General features: G+C 34.7%; 1 long non-coding RNA gene across 1 annotated transcript; it reads right to left on the bottom strand.

The window, feature by feature from the left end:
* Positions 1–9,074: 9,074 nt before the first annotated feature.
* Positions 9,075–10,858, bottom strand: LOC149814956 (uncharacterized). The gene is made up of 3 exons (XR_016427864.1): positions 10,754–10,858; positions 9,271–10,176; positions 9,075–9,192 (listed from the first exon to the last, which is right to left on the bottom strand). It is a non-coding gene; the product is annotated as an uncharacterized LOC149814956 (long non-coding RNA).
* Between the last annotated feature and the right edge of the window lie 5,322 nt (positions 10,859–16,180).

Raw genomic sequence — 16,180 nt, 5'->3', positions numbered from 1 at the left:
AGACTGCAAAAAACTTAGTTTCTGTGAAACCTTAGCTTTGCTTTTATACTATGTTCATGTAGAATTTTGCAATATTTCATGTGATACTCGCCTGCAATTTCACAATTTCTCAATTATCAGATTTTCTCAATTTTTATAGTTTTTGCAAGAGATCGCACGAAACTCATCATGTGTTTCATAAATTGTTTGGAATTTTGCAACCTCATATGTGATTTTGTTGATGAGTTATGTGGATATATTATTTTAGCATCATGACATGCGAAAATTAGAAATTTACACTTGCAAAAGGTAAAAGCTTCAAAAAATTTTGAGAACCTATGATATTGGTCATTCGACTGATTTGATAATTAATTGCGAGGCATTTTTTAAAACGTGTTATTTTTTTGTATAATACGATCATTTTTTGTTATTTTTTTATAACAAGGATCCTACTTATGATTGGAAATAACTAAATGCCCCCTACTATATAGTAAACTCTAGGTGAGTTCCTCGACATCAAAGGACGCCCACTAGGTAAGCCACCAATATGATCCCAAGAGGAATCTTTTTTATCATTTGGATCTGCTATTTTGTGTGGGCATGACATAATTTCACCCTTTTTCCAAAGAACCGCCCTAACCACCTGAGCAACCCAAAGAGTGATACTTAATACAAAAGTTTTAATAAGAACTTACTAATCTGAAAAAGTAAGATTTTCATGCTGCAACCAATTAGCCAAAGTGAAAGAGCTACCTATAATATATCTTGGGCTCTTCCTTTGTGTTGGTAAGTTCGATTAAGATTTATGTCAGCAGGTTGTTGTTAAGGTTCAGAAACGTGTTGAGGCTTGGAATTCAAAATTGTTATTGTATACAGGCTGAATCCTATTGATTCATAATATGTTGAGTAGCATCCTGGTGTTTGGCTACTTTTTTTTAGAGTTCCTAGGAAGATTGTTAATATGCTTGAAGGGTTGTTTCACAACTTCTTATAGTAGGATGGAGAAGTAGGAAGACATGCACCTTGTGTCATGGGATGTGCTTTATAAACCTAGATTAAAAGGTGGTGTAGGGTTACAAAGAATTGAGGATATGTTGACATCTCAATTTTGACTGAGTCATTCCACGTCAAGAGTCATGCCAAAATCCAGTGTTTTTGGCCAATTTCAAAGTTATGGTAACTTCAATTTTATTTTTGTCCTCTAAAATTATATGATCAAGCTTTTTGTTTAAAATATCAATTAAACTAAAAGATCTTATCTTTCAAACAAACTAAAAATCAAGTCAATACAATATCACAGTCAAAAGTTATGATCAAAAGAATGTGACTTATTCAATTAAAATCCTGTTTTTTAAGTAAGGCTTACTTTAAACACAATTTTTACTACCAAAATGATTGAATTTGGTTTTTCACTTTGAAGGTAAATTAAAGTGGAGGATGCTAGATTTTCAACTCATCAAAAATCACTTCAAAAGAATATTTAGATAGAACATTATAGTTGAAATAAGTTAAATGTACCTTATCATAATCTCTCAGCTTAGCATAGAGCCCATATCCGCTATCTCACCCACCTTCAGAGACCACGACTAGCCAAAGTGTTGTTTAAGTTCCACTGTGCTCATCACGTTGTAAGATAGGGCTACCTATATATGAGGTGAGATTTGATTCTTCTTTTATGTTAAATTTATTTATTTCATTTATTTATAATTGTAGATTTTCCTAATCTTTGAATATTATTCATGTTTCTATATTTTTTGAGCCATTGTGGCATATGACATCAAACTCACTTTTTTTTACGACATACGTACAATGTAATGCCCCAAAATTTTTAACTTTAAAAATGTAGAATTTTAACTAGAAATTTTTTTTTAAATAGCACAATGAATATAATTTGGGTTTTAAAAAGTTAAACAATCCTAGTGGGTTATAGAAATGAAATATGTGCTTGAAATATAGATTCATCCTCATCTTACAAACTGGAAGAAATTATTTTCATTCCATAAGTCTCATATAGTTTGAAATATTACACATTCCCAAATAAAACATCTCACTTATAATGAGACACCCAAAAGCTTATTCCAAGATCGTCAAGTTAATTAGGAAAGGATGGTTCATGGCCTCGCCGCATTCCGCACTCTCGCACCGCATCATCATTCATCACCTTCACCCCATGAAATGGGATCAAAACTCTTGTGAGCTGGTAAGCAAATTTACATAACATGCATCGTGATAATTAATCAAAAATTTATTATAACATGCTTCAGGACAGTCATATAATTGCAGATAATTCAACATGTAACTTCAATATCTTATCATAGAATCTCAAGTAAATATGAATAACATGATTATAACTTGGAATCTCAAGTAAGCAATATGAATAATATGATCATAACTATGTTAGTCAGTTAGCAGTGTTAGTAATTTTAGTTTCGATAGGCTTACCTTCTCTGGATATGCAGAGGTAATTGTCATCATGCCAACTAGAGTAAACTACGGTGTTCATTATGCAAATTGTATATTTGCCATAGCATCTTAGTGACCAGATAAACAAATCCAAGTCTGTGGTCCATAACCGAGAGATTTTCGATACAAGGGCAAACCGGATTGCAATCCCCTGCTACTGCAGCAGCTGAGATATACCACTTTTGGACAACCTTGACCTCCTTAACTCAGAGTGATCGAAGGTCCAATGATGTCTTTGCTCTTTAATTCAAGTCGGTATGACATATAGCTTAAACCTACATGCGACATTGTCACTCAAGGTTGTTTCGTTTGCCCTCTCTAAGATAGGCCATGGTGTGAATGGGTTGCATAGGCAATTTCATTTTTATTAGGGTAGTTAGTATTCCATGCCTTCGCTTCACAAGGCAATTTAGGCTCAATAGCTTTCATACTCCCCTCAGTGTAGTATATATGCCATGACATGGTTTTGCCCAACCCAATTCATGTGCTCTGACGCCTTTAGCCCATGTGAGCACATCGCCGATGAAGGCAACAACAAGGATCTTGAATGTGTTGGTGTTTGCATGCAAAGTGAGACTTTCTCTCACAATATTTGGTCACAATCCACCGAGAATCTCCTTAGAGCATTAATCTAGCAATGCATTTCAACAGTTAGTTTATAACCACACACAAGTCCAGTGATGTTCATACAAGCCTCAATGTATCATGTCATAGCATAATAAAATATAATATTCAAATGCAAATATATGTATTTATACAACATGCTATGTATATCATTCTGCGTAGGCGTCATAGCCAATTCAAGAGGCAATAATCTATGTTAAAAATATGAACAGCATGATCACATGCTTCTATGCATCATATGCTACTTATGAAAATTCTTTGAATCAAGTATAACCTCATGTCATATGCATCTTTCATTTTTTGCATTGCCTTAATATTTTATAGGCAATTCGCATTTAGCATAATATCAACAAGTATTCTCATATGGCACTTGGTTGGGGCAGACATTATGACATAATGTATTTGTGTCAAGCATAGCATAAGTATTTCATTTACTATGTCAAAGTGTACTTATTACAAACATGAACATAGGTAAACACGATTTACATGAGCAATGTCATATTTCTAATTTCATGAGCATAGACAAGTGTGATTGTTCTTTAAGCAATGTCACCTTGCTTTTATCATAAGCATATGTAAAAATATACTCTTTTCATATTGCATCTATCTCAAGTATGTGTATAGTCAAGTATAATCTTTCAATGTGCAATATCATATTGCATCCATTGGAATCATATGCAACATGTATTGATTCTATGTGCCATATTACATTGCTTTGGTCATACTGCAAAACAAATTCTTTCTTTAAGAGAATCATATTGCATTGCTCACAATGAAATTAAACTCTTAATTTTGAAAGTGCATGAGCATCTAATCCATTATGCACTTGATATGATGATGTTTTTATGTATGAAAAACTTAGACTCACGCATAGACTTTTCAAGTATGCTTATGAGGAGAGTTTCGCAATATAGTTTGCTTCAGATTTTGCGTAATATATTTAGGCCAAAACAGGTTTATAAACCTTACTCTTTCCATTTAGAAAACCTATCCTTGAATCGCAACCTCTTCATTTTTTTTCAAATTCTTTCTTTTTTTCCTTTCTTTGTTTTTTCATTTTTTTTTTGTGTTTTCGCAGCTAAGAAGTTGTCGGTTGCTGGTTTGTCCAACCAGTATTGGACTGGTTCTGGATCAGACAACCCAATCTGGTTCATACCTTAGCTGGACCAAACCATTCGGTCGAGCCGGTTTGAACAGGCATGGTGCAGACGCTTGAACTGGTCTGCTTGGTTTTGGGTTGGTCTGTGCTGACCCAATTGGATCTAGATCTGAACCAACTGCTGGTTCAGACCTGTCTGGTCTTGGCGTGGTTCAGACTTGGTCTGGACCACGACTAGGGTCCGAACTGGGTCTGTCCAAACAGCCAACATTTCATATATATATATATATATATATATATATATATATATATATATATATATATATATATATATATTGAGTGTTTCAAAAATATGTATGACGAGGTGCTTGAAATACATTTGTTGTTTCAAGTTCAAGAGTAAAATCTCAAGCAATGTGAGAAATATTATAATATATATTGTTTTTTTCACCTTTTTGAAACAAAACTACCATTATTATTTGAGACCACTCTCTTTCATAAAAAGGCTTAAATAATTTGACTATGTCATGAATAAAAATAATAGCTATCTATTAATTTTTTTCTCATAAGTTATTTTGGATTTTCTATCATAAACAAGAAATCATTTTCTATTTTGTGAATTCTATCACATCCACATGAATTTTCAAGACTACCTCATAAATGAAAAACTTCATGTATTAAGTATGATAATCTCATAAGTATGACTTTGTTAGAGAGAAGCAAAATTCGTGAGATGCTTATAAATTTTAAGAATGATAACTTCATAAAAACATAAATCACTATTCATGATTGATTATGATTTTGAAATTATGAAACACCATTAGAGTTGGTGCACATCCATTTTAACTATGGTTTTTGCCAAAATCGTGTGTGGGTCAAGAAAGTGTATACATAAGAAAATAAGCATGGTTCATACCATGAGAATTCCTTCTCCATGCCCACATATATTATGAAATACATGTTTGTATGGTTGAGGAGAGAGAAAAGAGTTTGAATAAACATAAAAATGCGTAAAATATAAATTTGCTTACATTATCTTGTTGTTGCAACTAGCTTGAACCACTTCACTCTTTGATCTTCAACTCACAAGTGATGTAGGATAGAGTTTCTCTATGGTGCCTCTTGGATGCCTCTCTTCCTTTGGTATTTATAGACAAGAAGTAATGATTACAATGAGATGTGTGGTTTAGATCATTTGTAAGAAAATGGAGGGTTGAGATTAGTTCAACCCTCTTCTCAAAAAAAATCTTCCATATATGACTATTGACTTTCATAAACATGTGAAAACTTTCACCAATTTGGGAACCTATACAAATACTAAGGATTATGGCCTCTTTCCTCTTTGGATTTCCGTATGATTTGTTGAGATTCCTCTTGGGATCTTGGTAGAATTCTATTGGCTACAAATCCCAAGACAATGATTAGACCAAAACTGCCCCCTCCTTGGTTAGACTCTAGTTTGCTTCATTTCAACTAACTTTAACTACCTAGTTACCTTTTTGTCATATTTTATTATTTATTAGTTTCACTATTTGTTGGTGTTACTTTTAGAAACCTTAATTTATGAAAATTTCATATTAATCTTTACTTTAGTTTTTGGAAATTTCATTACATGACTTTTTTTACTTTGGATCTTTTAGTTGGATCCAACCAGTTCAAATCCAAATTAGGTTCAAACTTTACATTAACACTTTAATAGATTTTTTTTAATTTAAAATTATAGTTTAGGGAATAATTCAAAAGTAATTAGCCACTTAAGGTTAATTAAACATAGTTTCTAATTAATTATGATTATTAAATAGCATTCAAGATTTTATGTCTTGCAAGGTGTTTGGTGGCAAGGATTGGAAGTTTTAGACTGGTCCTTCGAATGGACCACCACTTATTGAAGAGAGGGAGAAGAAAAGCATTTTAAATTTTAGAAGTACTTGTGTCATGGGTGGCCTTGTTATTTTTTGCTCGTGCTCTTACCCTCCTTTTCCTTTTTTACAAGGCGTCTGGCAACCGTTTTATTCATTCTTTATCTCTCAAAGTAAAGATCAGCTTGTGTGGAAAGGTTCCTGCATTGCGAATGCGGTTTCCAAAAGTGATACCTGGAATTCAATTATAGTGAATGCTTCTCAACGATATTGGTTTAAACTGGTTTGGGCGAAGGGTGTTACTCCTAGAGCATGTTGGGTTATGTACCTTGCGTGCTATGAAAGATTACTAACCCAGAACAGATTGCACAAATTTGGGTTCTTTTTTTTTTGAATAAATGTATCGTGTTGCAAGGAGGAAAACCCAAATCATTTATTTTTTACTTGTCATGGTGCCCTGGGTGTTTAGAAGTTTGTTTGTAATAAGTTCGGTAGGAGAAGAATCTTACACAGACTGGTGGATACGAACACTGACACATACAGATAACAATTATTATTTTATTATTTTTAATTTTTAAATGCTTTTATTTTAATAAAAATACATTTTTAACAGTAAGATATCATAAAATAGTTTTTTATTGATTAAAAATTAAAAAATTTCATGTCCTCATGTCCTATTTTTCAAAAAAAAAATCTAACTTGTGAGTCAAACCCTCCTCACTCAGCCTGCCGTGTCTCTGGCAATATTGTCTTTAGGATACAACCAGGCCATCTTTTAGGGTATGTTTGACGGCTTTTTCAGGATTGGACAAAATGAACAAAAAAGACAGCACAGAATATTGGTTCTATTTGTTCCATAACAACTGTTCTAAGTCCAACATTTGTTTGGAATGTACTCAGATGCTAATGCTATGTTCCAAATGTCCATTATTTGACAACGATGTGAAGACAATGGGTCAAATTACTTCGTGTTGGATCATATGACTCGATCTCTCCACCATTTTACATGTTTTAACAAGTTTATTATGGTTTTTTGCCCAGACATGGATCCAATTACGAAATTATGTCTAAAATCATGAATTTTTTGCCTTGAATATGGATTTGAAATTGAATTTTTGCCCAAAATGTAAATTTTTTTCCTTCAATATGGATTTTTGCCATGAATATGGATTTTTGCTCCGAATATGGTTCTCAAATTGGATTTTTGCTCCGAATATATATATCAAATTAATTTTTTACCCCGAATATGGATTTTTGCCCCCAAAAACTTAAGGTTTCTGCCTTCTTCCTCTTTTGGGTCATGATCCGAGAGAGAATGACTCAGATCCAAGCGAGACCCCGCCCGAGTCGGTCAATACTGTGTAGAAGAACTAAAACAACATAGATTTTATATATATATATATATATATATATATATATATATATATATATATATATATTAACAAGAGATAATGTCAGTTTTTTAACCCCCATGGGATTCAAACATGAGGCTCTTTGATTATCATGGTGAAAAAAGAAAAATGAAAATCTTCCCCAACCTGCAGACCCAACCAATAGAAATTCATGATGAAGAACACCTACATGGGGAACATAATCATTGCAAATCACTTGCTACTCAATTTGAAAAACAAACCAATTGTACTCCAGAAATGAAGAAACCCTACCGATTTAGTTCAAGAAGTAATCAAAACAAACCAATTGTACTTAATAAATTACAGACCCTTAGATCACAATAGGCCACACTTGGCCAATTTACAATACAATTACCAACTCAAAAACTTTACAAACTTAGCAACAAATAGAAAATACAGGACACATACTTATTCTGAACCATAGTTGCCAGTTGAGGAAGCGGGAGCGGGAAGCGATACGGGAAGCAGGAGCGGGAAGCGAGGCACTTTCAAAATTTTAGGAAGCGGGGAAGCGTGGGACCACTTAGGAGCGATTCGGGAAGCGTCTCGGAAGCGACCTAGGAAGCGTCTCTGAAGCGACCTAAGAAGCGTCTCGGAAGCGAGGGGGAAGCGAAAAAAATAAAAATAAAAAATAAAAAATAAAAAAAATTTGAAAAAAAACAGGGGAAGCGAGGGGGAAGCGTGATGGGAAGCGTGAAGGGAAGCGCGTCCCCCATTAAAGGGAAACGCGTCCCCCATTAAAGGGAAGCGCGCTTCCCAAAAAAGGGGGACGCTTCCCCCCACGCTTCGGAAGCGCGATGTTTCGCGCTTCCGAAGCGTGCTTCCCCTTTTAGCTAGGCGCTTCCGGTAACTCTGTTCTGAACCCTACTTTGACATAGCAAAAGTACATAAAAAAAAAGGAATCTCTTGACACAAATTTGTACACACTGAGTTTGTACTAAAGAAATCACACTAACCAAAAATTAGCCAAAATGCACGATCCAATCCTTATCTGCATACATGCAAAGTATGCCAAAAAATATAACTATGTTATGTTCCTGGACAGTTTGTCAGAAATCACCCAAACGAGTTGCAAAGCGGCTAAAATTTTCCTGCAACAACCTGGTCCAAACACAAAGTACCTGACTATGATAGTTTTCATGATCAGATAAATGTCAAAAATAAGAATATCCCTTCATGTGCCAGCAACATAAATATTTTCTGTCAAAGCTTGTGCATCCATGTACTGTAAATAAATCCAAAGATGTGTATATGCAGAATATCCCTTCCTGATGCATACAAACCCCACATAGACTAATCTAGAATCTTCATGTGACTGTACAGTGTGAACATCTCTATACCATTTGACTCAAATACGAGTCCCTTGACTCCTCTATGAATTATTTTGATCTTGAAAATAGCTTGTGCTACTGCACTGCAATAAATGAAGAACAAATGACACAATGTAACATGCTTTCCTAAACCAACTGCTTGTATGCATGGAAGAAACTGCATTACTGTGGAGTGCGGTCATTTTGCCAATTTGATTTGGATTCACATATTTTTTTGATAAATATCCTACAGATAAAGTGAATGCAACAAATCACAGATATGGCCTTACCTTGTAAAGAATAGCGGGGAAGCACCAAACTAAGAATAGCTGACAAAGATGAAACTCCCATGTAAAAAACCTACTTGGAAATAAAGTGAATGCAACAAATCACAGATATGGCCTTACCTTGTAAAGAATAGCGGGGAAGCACCAAACTAAGAATAGCTGACAAAGATGAAACTCCCATGTAAAAAACCTACTTGGAAATAAAGTGAATGCAACAAATCACAGATATGGCCTTACCTTATGAGGCATGGCAGAAGGTTTTGCATGTCCATTCAGGTCAGTCTGTGATTCAGACGTGGACACCTCTTTCTTCTTTTTCTGCTTCTGGACTTTTCTAACACAAGAGTCAATGTAAACCAACTGATTCAATGCCACATGACTTACAACAAAAAAGAATCTGCTAAGTTTTGTAACTTGTACAGCATATATTGAATTATTGTCATTTAAACTCATGCTTTCAGCATGATTTCCATTATCACCTCCATTGCAGCCAAAAACAGAATTATGAGCCCTTTTAACAATTGCAGCAGCTAAAATCTCAGGTCTCGAATGAATGGAATATATAGCAGTGATGGTTTTTTCTTCAGCTGCATACCATATGTGTTCTGGTAGCCCAAAACCATTAACTAACAACAACAACAACACCACCTTCATCCCAAAACAATTGGGGTCGGCGATATGAATCAAAAAAGAAAACCATTCTGGGTCTTCCACATGAATCCTTCTCCTCCAATCATTTTTATCCAATGCCATGTCCTCGATGAGGTTCAAAGCATTCATATTCTTTCCTATCATCTCCATCCATGTCTTCCTAGGCCTACCCTGATCTCTTTTAACTAATATATTTTCCCATTTCTCAATCCTTCTAACTGGAGCATCATTAGGCCTTCGCCGAATATGTCCAAACCACCGTAAACGATTCTCTCTCATCTTATTTTCAATGGCTGCAACGCCTACCTTCTTACATACCTTGTTCTGAATCTTATCTTTTACTGTATTCTGCAAAACCCCAAAGACCCTACCACCACTAGACATTGTTTTTTATTTATCCTCTTTAGACAGTCTTTGCAGTGCAATGCACGCAGTTCTTGCAAGCAAAGGATCCTCCTTTGCCTAGCATCCAAAGCCAATATCTATGATTTCCTGCAAGTGAAAGCCAAGGATCTTTTTTTATGATTTTGCAACCATGCATAGGACAGACAGTGCTCCACGACATTGTTCTACAGTTACCCCACTGACATTAAAGCTAAAGAAATCCCACAAAGCAGATATCTGAGAAACAAAAGAAACCAGCATTTAGTATGTCTATTAGACCACCAAACAGGGCATGAATGAAATGCTTCCAGCATAAAAATCAATCCCAAATGCTCCCAAGGGAGCATTCAACTCACAAGAAAATCAGAAGGCAAAAAAAAACATTGCATGAGGTTTGCAGATAACATGCTCAAATGAAACACTGAATCTAAAACGGCCACACTGACTCCCTCCAAATCCTAGTTCCACCATTACACCATCCGAGCACTCCATCATTAATCTATTAACTTAATGCTATAAATCATCCATAAATCACAAAAAAAAAGGGAGGGGGGGAGATAAGAGATAAAGTCATAAAATTTGATTGGGAGTTGAGACTCTAACCATAAACCCTAGGAGAGATGATGAGTAAATCAACAAAAACATAGAGAGTGCATCACGAGATTCTGTGGAAGAAGAGGGGTACCGAGAGTCCTGGAGCTTGGCGGTGGAATTTTTTTCGACACCGAGGACGATGGTGTCGGTGCCACGGACGCCCACGCCGACGTTGCCCTTCCTGACAGTGATCGTCTCCAATAATCGTGTGATGTTGTCCCCAAAGAAGTTGGCCCGGTGGAAGAGTGGTGGAGAGAGAGAGCCGCATAGGGTTGGAGAGAGAGACACATCTTTCGTCCACTCCGTTCCTGTTCATTTTGTAAAAGGGGGAGGTGGAATCTAAAATTACACTGGTTAATGAACGTAGCGGACTCGCGGAACGCCTTTCGCCGTGTCCAATGTTTGTTAACTATCAGGTTCTCGAGGTCTTTTTCATCCCGTGCGATGTACGGGACAAGCCATCAAACATACTCTTAAGCTTCACCCAAACTGCAATACAAAATTCAGTTTCATGGATGCTACAAACCATTTCTGGCAAAGACAAATGCAGAAAGATAGATCAAGAACAATTACAGAATCTGTTAATAGCATTCAAAACCTTCTAAACAAAAGGTTCTTAGGTCTCTATTAAAATAAGTCCTAGTAGTATAAGGGGCTCTTAACCAAATATTTTTAGCTTTTCTCTCTCATTATTGATACATTGATCAATACAAATCATGATTGTGTGTGTGTGTGTGAGAGAGAGAGAGAGAGAGATGAGCTGCTTAAAGCTCAAATTGTGTTTGGCTCATGGAGAAATCTTTTGAACTCATAAATAAGCTCGATAAGTTGAACATGAAAGGTAGTTGTTTGACTTGGTTTAGCTCATATAGGATCATTGAGTAGAACTAGAAATATTTTGGATTTGTTTTACATCATATAATGTGGTGCAAATGATGGAAGTATTGCAAGCAATAGGTTTATAGAGATCAAGTATCTTTGCTTCTAGCTCTAAAACAATGTATTTGTTGGTAATTTATTACTTTGAAATCTAAAAGAACATTTATTTATTTTTCTTTTTTAAGCAAGTCAGCTAAGCTTAGCTCATTTATCTTAAGCTTATTCTAACTTATAAGCTTCAACTCCTTTCTCCTAGAACAAGAATGAGTCAAGATTGAACACTTCAAGCTCGATTTGTTGGGCTTATTTATCAGCCATTGTCGTGACTGAACTATTTGTGCAAGGTTAACGAGCAGTCAAATCATTGACAAAAGTAGGGCTGGTAAACAAGCCAAACTAACCAAACAAGGCGTGTTTGGGCTCGGCTCATTTACCGATAGATTGAGCTTGTGGCTTGGCTCATGTTCACGTTTAGCCAAGCTAAACAAGAGCTCGGCTCATCCCTAAATGAGACGAGCTGGCTTATGTAAAAACATTCTATGTTGTTTATGTATAGAAGATATATGTTTGGAAAATGATGGGTAATTTGACTCGATTCCCTTAAAACCATATAATTTTCATTATTCTTCCGGTGTCTAAAATCACAAATATTTGACATCGTTAGAAAACTTTTAACCTTTGCAACTACAAATTTAGGCATTTTTGCGATAAAATTATATTGCTCGTCGAATATATCCAACACCCACTTAAATCCAGAATCGCGGGTTTTTTTATGTGAATTTAGACCTCATGAACTCGCATAAATTTATCTGTGAAATCTCGATGAAACTGAAACCACCAAAATTGCAAATATCATACTCTTTCATATAGATTTCATGAAATCACAAAAATATATACATGAAACTCTAAATTCGCAAATATTATACTTTTTCACATATACTTCGAGAAATCACATAAATTTATGTATGAAATTGTACTTATCACCAAATTCACAAATATCTTATTCACATATATGACATGATTTTGCATAAATTTATAACATTATTTTATTTTGCAAAACCCCACTAAATTCACAAATATCTTACTTATTTTCATATACTACATGTTCTCACTTAACATAATTTGTGAATCGCCTTATATCGCAAATGTTGTACTTAATTATTTACAAAATCATGACACATGCGATATTGCTTATTTGTTGCAAAATATTTTCTTGAATTATATATAAACTCATTGTAGTCCCCAATTTAATTATTTTTGCATAATCTAGGGTTTTTTTGTCTTTTATTCCCAGCCAGTGGTCCCCCAACTTGCTTCTCTTCCGGCAACTATTTTTGGCAACTATTCATTGGAGGCATTTCATCGTTGTTGAACCATCAATGGTGTGTTTTTCAGTAAGCACAATGTGCCCTTTTGTTTGACGGTTGAATCACATATTGTTCCATTTTGTTTAACAGTTGAATCAAATATTGTTTTCATGTTGTTTAACGGTTGAGTCAAACAATGTTCCATTTTGTTTAACAACTGAATCAAACATTGTTTTCATTTTGTTTAACGGTTGAGACAAATATTGTTCCATTTTGTTTAACGGCCCAATGAATGAAATAATGTTCACTTTTTTTAAAATACTTTTTAAACCCAAATATGTTTTTTTTTTGCATTGCTTGTTCAATATTCTATGTGTTGTTATTGTAGAAAATTTTGAATTTGTTTATTAATACAATGTGACCAATAAGAAGAAGACTATGTCGAAGGGGACCACACCTACATTATCTAAAATTTCTCAAGCACTACAATAAAAGTCAACGAAGAAGTAAGAATTGGGTCATCCAGATAATTTGGAAGCACATCTTAATGTGTATAAGTGTGTAGAAAGGGAGCCACATCCATTGCCAAAAACTGTTGGTGTATGACGTTTTCCATAAAAAACGCACCATCGATAATCACATACAATTGCGTTCAAGAAGTGAGCTACAAATTTCAAAGTGATGTATCTAAAGGAGAATGTGCAGAAAAAGTTAAGCAATTTGTAGGCACAATCTTGTCTCCCATCTCAAAAGCATCCATGGAGTGAGAGGGTGACTTATTGGTTGGATATGAGGTTGTTGCTAACCTCATTGCCTAGATAAATAAAGTTGGAGATGCAGCCACATGTAGTGATAGTAGTGAGAGGGCAAAGGAAGTACCTGACCAAGGGGCTAAGGTTAATGTGGACCCTCCTCAAAAAGTGGATATAAGTGAGGATCATGTGGTTAGGTCAGATGTGAACACCGCTTAAGAGTCTGATGTTGCTTTCTATGCACAGGAGAAAGTGCATGCTTCGACAAAGAAGTCGCAACGGGGAAGAAGGTCTGACGCTCGTGGACAGGTAAAAATTTATTGCAATTGACTGATTTTATTGATTAAATTAAGATATATATATTGCTACTATGCATTAATTCAATTGATTAGTTTGTCATGTATGTGTGCAAAATGTAAAAAATTATTGCAATTGACTAATTTTATAGACTAAATTTATATATATATATCTATCTATATATATATATATATTACTGTTATATATTAATGCAATTGATTAGTTTGTCATATATGTGTGTAAAATGTAAAAATTTATTATAATTGACTGATTTCATTAATTAAATTAAGATATATATATTCATTGAAATTAACCAATTTGAGTAAAATTAATTTGGATTACAGGATTCTCAGCCAATTGAATCAGAAGAGCCAACATCCTGCATGCATCAGTTCTACTAGAATCAAACACACCAATAATTTTTAACACTAATAGAGGAAGTGAAGTAATTGTTAGATCGAATGCATTTTCATAAATTCTTGGAGATCATATTATGGAACATCAGTCACCCCTTCTTAGATGTTATTTTGCAGTTTTGAAATCCGACAACCGACATATTTCAGTTTGAAGTTCTTGAGATGACCATCACGTTGGAGGACGTTGCACGAATAATCAAACTGAAGTGCCATAGGGAGTCAGTTAGTGAACAATGGTGGAAAAAATTTAAGCAATTATGTGATATTTATTTGCAAGCAGATGATGATGTGTTCAAAGCCGATAAGATCAAGTTTTTATGGCTTAAGAGAAATTATGACCTTAGTAAGGTGAGGAGGATGAAGATGAAACTATTGTGTGTTGGCAAGAAGGGTGGAAGTATGGTGGACAAGATAGTGAGAGTATTTTTGTTATACTTCTTTGGCCTATGCTTATTCATTAACACTGGTAGAAAGTCGGTTCATGCATCATACATCAAACTATTGGAAGACTAAGATCACGTCGATCAATACGCATGGGGAGCAGTCGCACTTGCACACCTGTATACAAGTTTAAGTAGCATGAAGAGCAGAAGAAAAAACTATGTCAAGATGTTGGTGCTATTGGAGGTATTTATTCTTTCATTATACCTAAACTTTTTTATTTATAGTTATTCTTATACTTATATATTATATTTTGATACATATTATGTATTAATTCTTATTAATCATTGTATACAAGTTTGGATATAGGAGCACATATCCGTTGAAAAGCCCTAGATGTGTGACGTTGTCCATGAATTTTTATGTACCGCAATGTGGAGTCGATCATGCAATGAAGAAGACCATGATTGAAGATTTGTGGGTTTTCGCACATCACATGCCGACTACGCGGCATCGCTTCACAGGCTAACTAGGGCAAGCGTAGGTATTGTTATTGATATTTTGTATATTTTTTTAATAAATGCATGTATATAGGCCTAACCATAAAGAAAATATAGGTAAATTGGTGCCTTTATGAAGGCACATTGGAGGAGGAGGAGAATGTTGATGTGATTGTGGGGGCGAAGGACATTGCTAAGGAGAACATTTGGATACACAACATGAATGAAGTTGAGCACCAAATAGCTAGTCAAGTCGTTCGGCCATTTGGATTTGTTCAGCAACCAACCATTTGCCCTCACACAGTTAGCAAATTTTTATTACATGATACAAAGAATCGAATGAAGGATTACCCCACGATATTCCTCTATGAACTTCAAGATTGGTGAGAGGTTGGCAAAAACATCAGCTTGTCGTCCATAAAATGTGCCACTAATGATGATTTTGTACTCCTTTAATGGCAAATAGGGCAATTCAAGAGGAGAAGAAAGTTGGAGAGAAGCACAGAAAGATGGTAAGTGGATCAGAGGGAGAGTTGGCTCTTGCACTTGAAGAAATTTGCATGCTGAAAAATATGGTACGTATTCAAGAGGATATGATGTGTACTTATGGTAGCCTTCTAGATAACACAAATAAGGCCATCGAGGAGTTACGATCGCGACAATCAAACATCCTCAACCATAGAAATTCATTTGATTGTTTTTTATTTTTTTATATATATTCAAAAATCAATATTAAAACTCCTTGATTTGTATATAATGTTATTTGAATATTTTTATGAATGAACTTTTATATAGAGTTGTTTATTTATCATTCATTTGTATATAATATCATTGGTTGAATGTTTAAATGATTTGAATGTAAAACTGAAACAAATATTGTTGAATTTAAATTGAAATCATTGCTCTTGCACTTTAAATGATTTGAATATTCAAACTAAAAGCACTGTTAAATGATTTATATATAATATCATTGTTCATATGTTTAT

The sequence above is a fragment of the Nuphar pumila genome, chromosome 15 (assembly GCF_984573655.1).
Source record: "Nuphar pumila chromosome 15, dmNupPumi1.hap1.1, whole genome shotgun sequence".
Lineage (NCBI taxonomy): Eukaryota > Viridiplantae > Streptophyta > Magnoliopsida > Nymphaeales > Nymphaeaceae > Nuphar > Nuphar pumila.
Note: the sequence above shows the minus strand (reverse complement) of the source record. Positions and strands in the feature narration are given on the sequence as shown.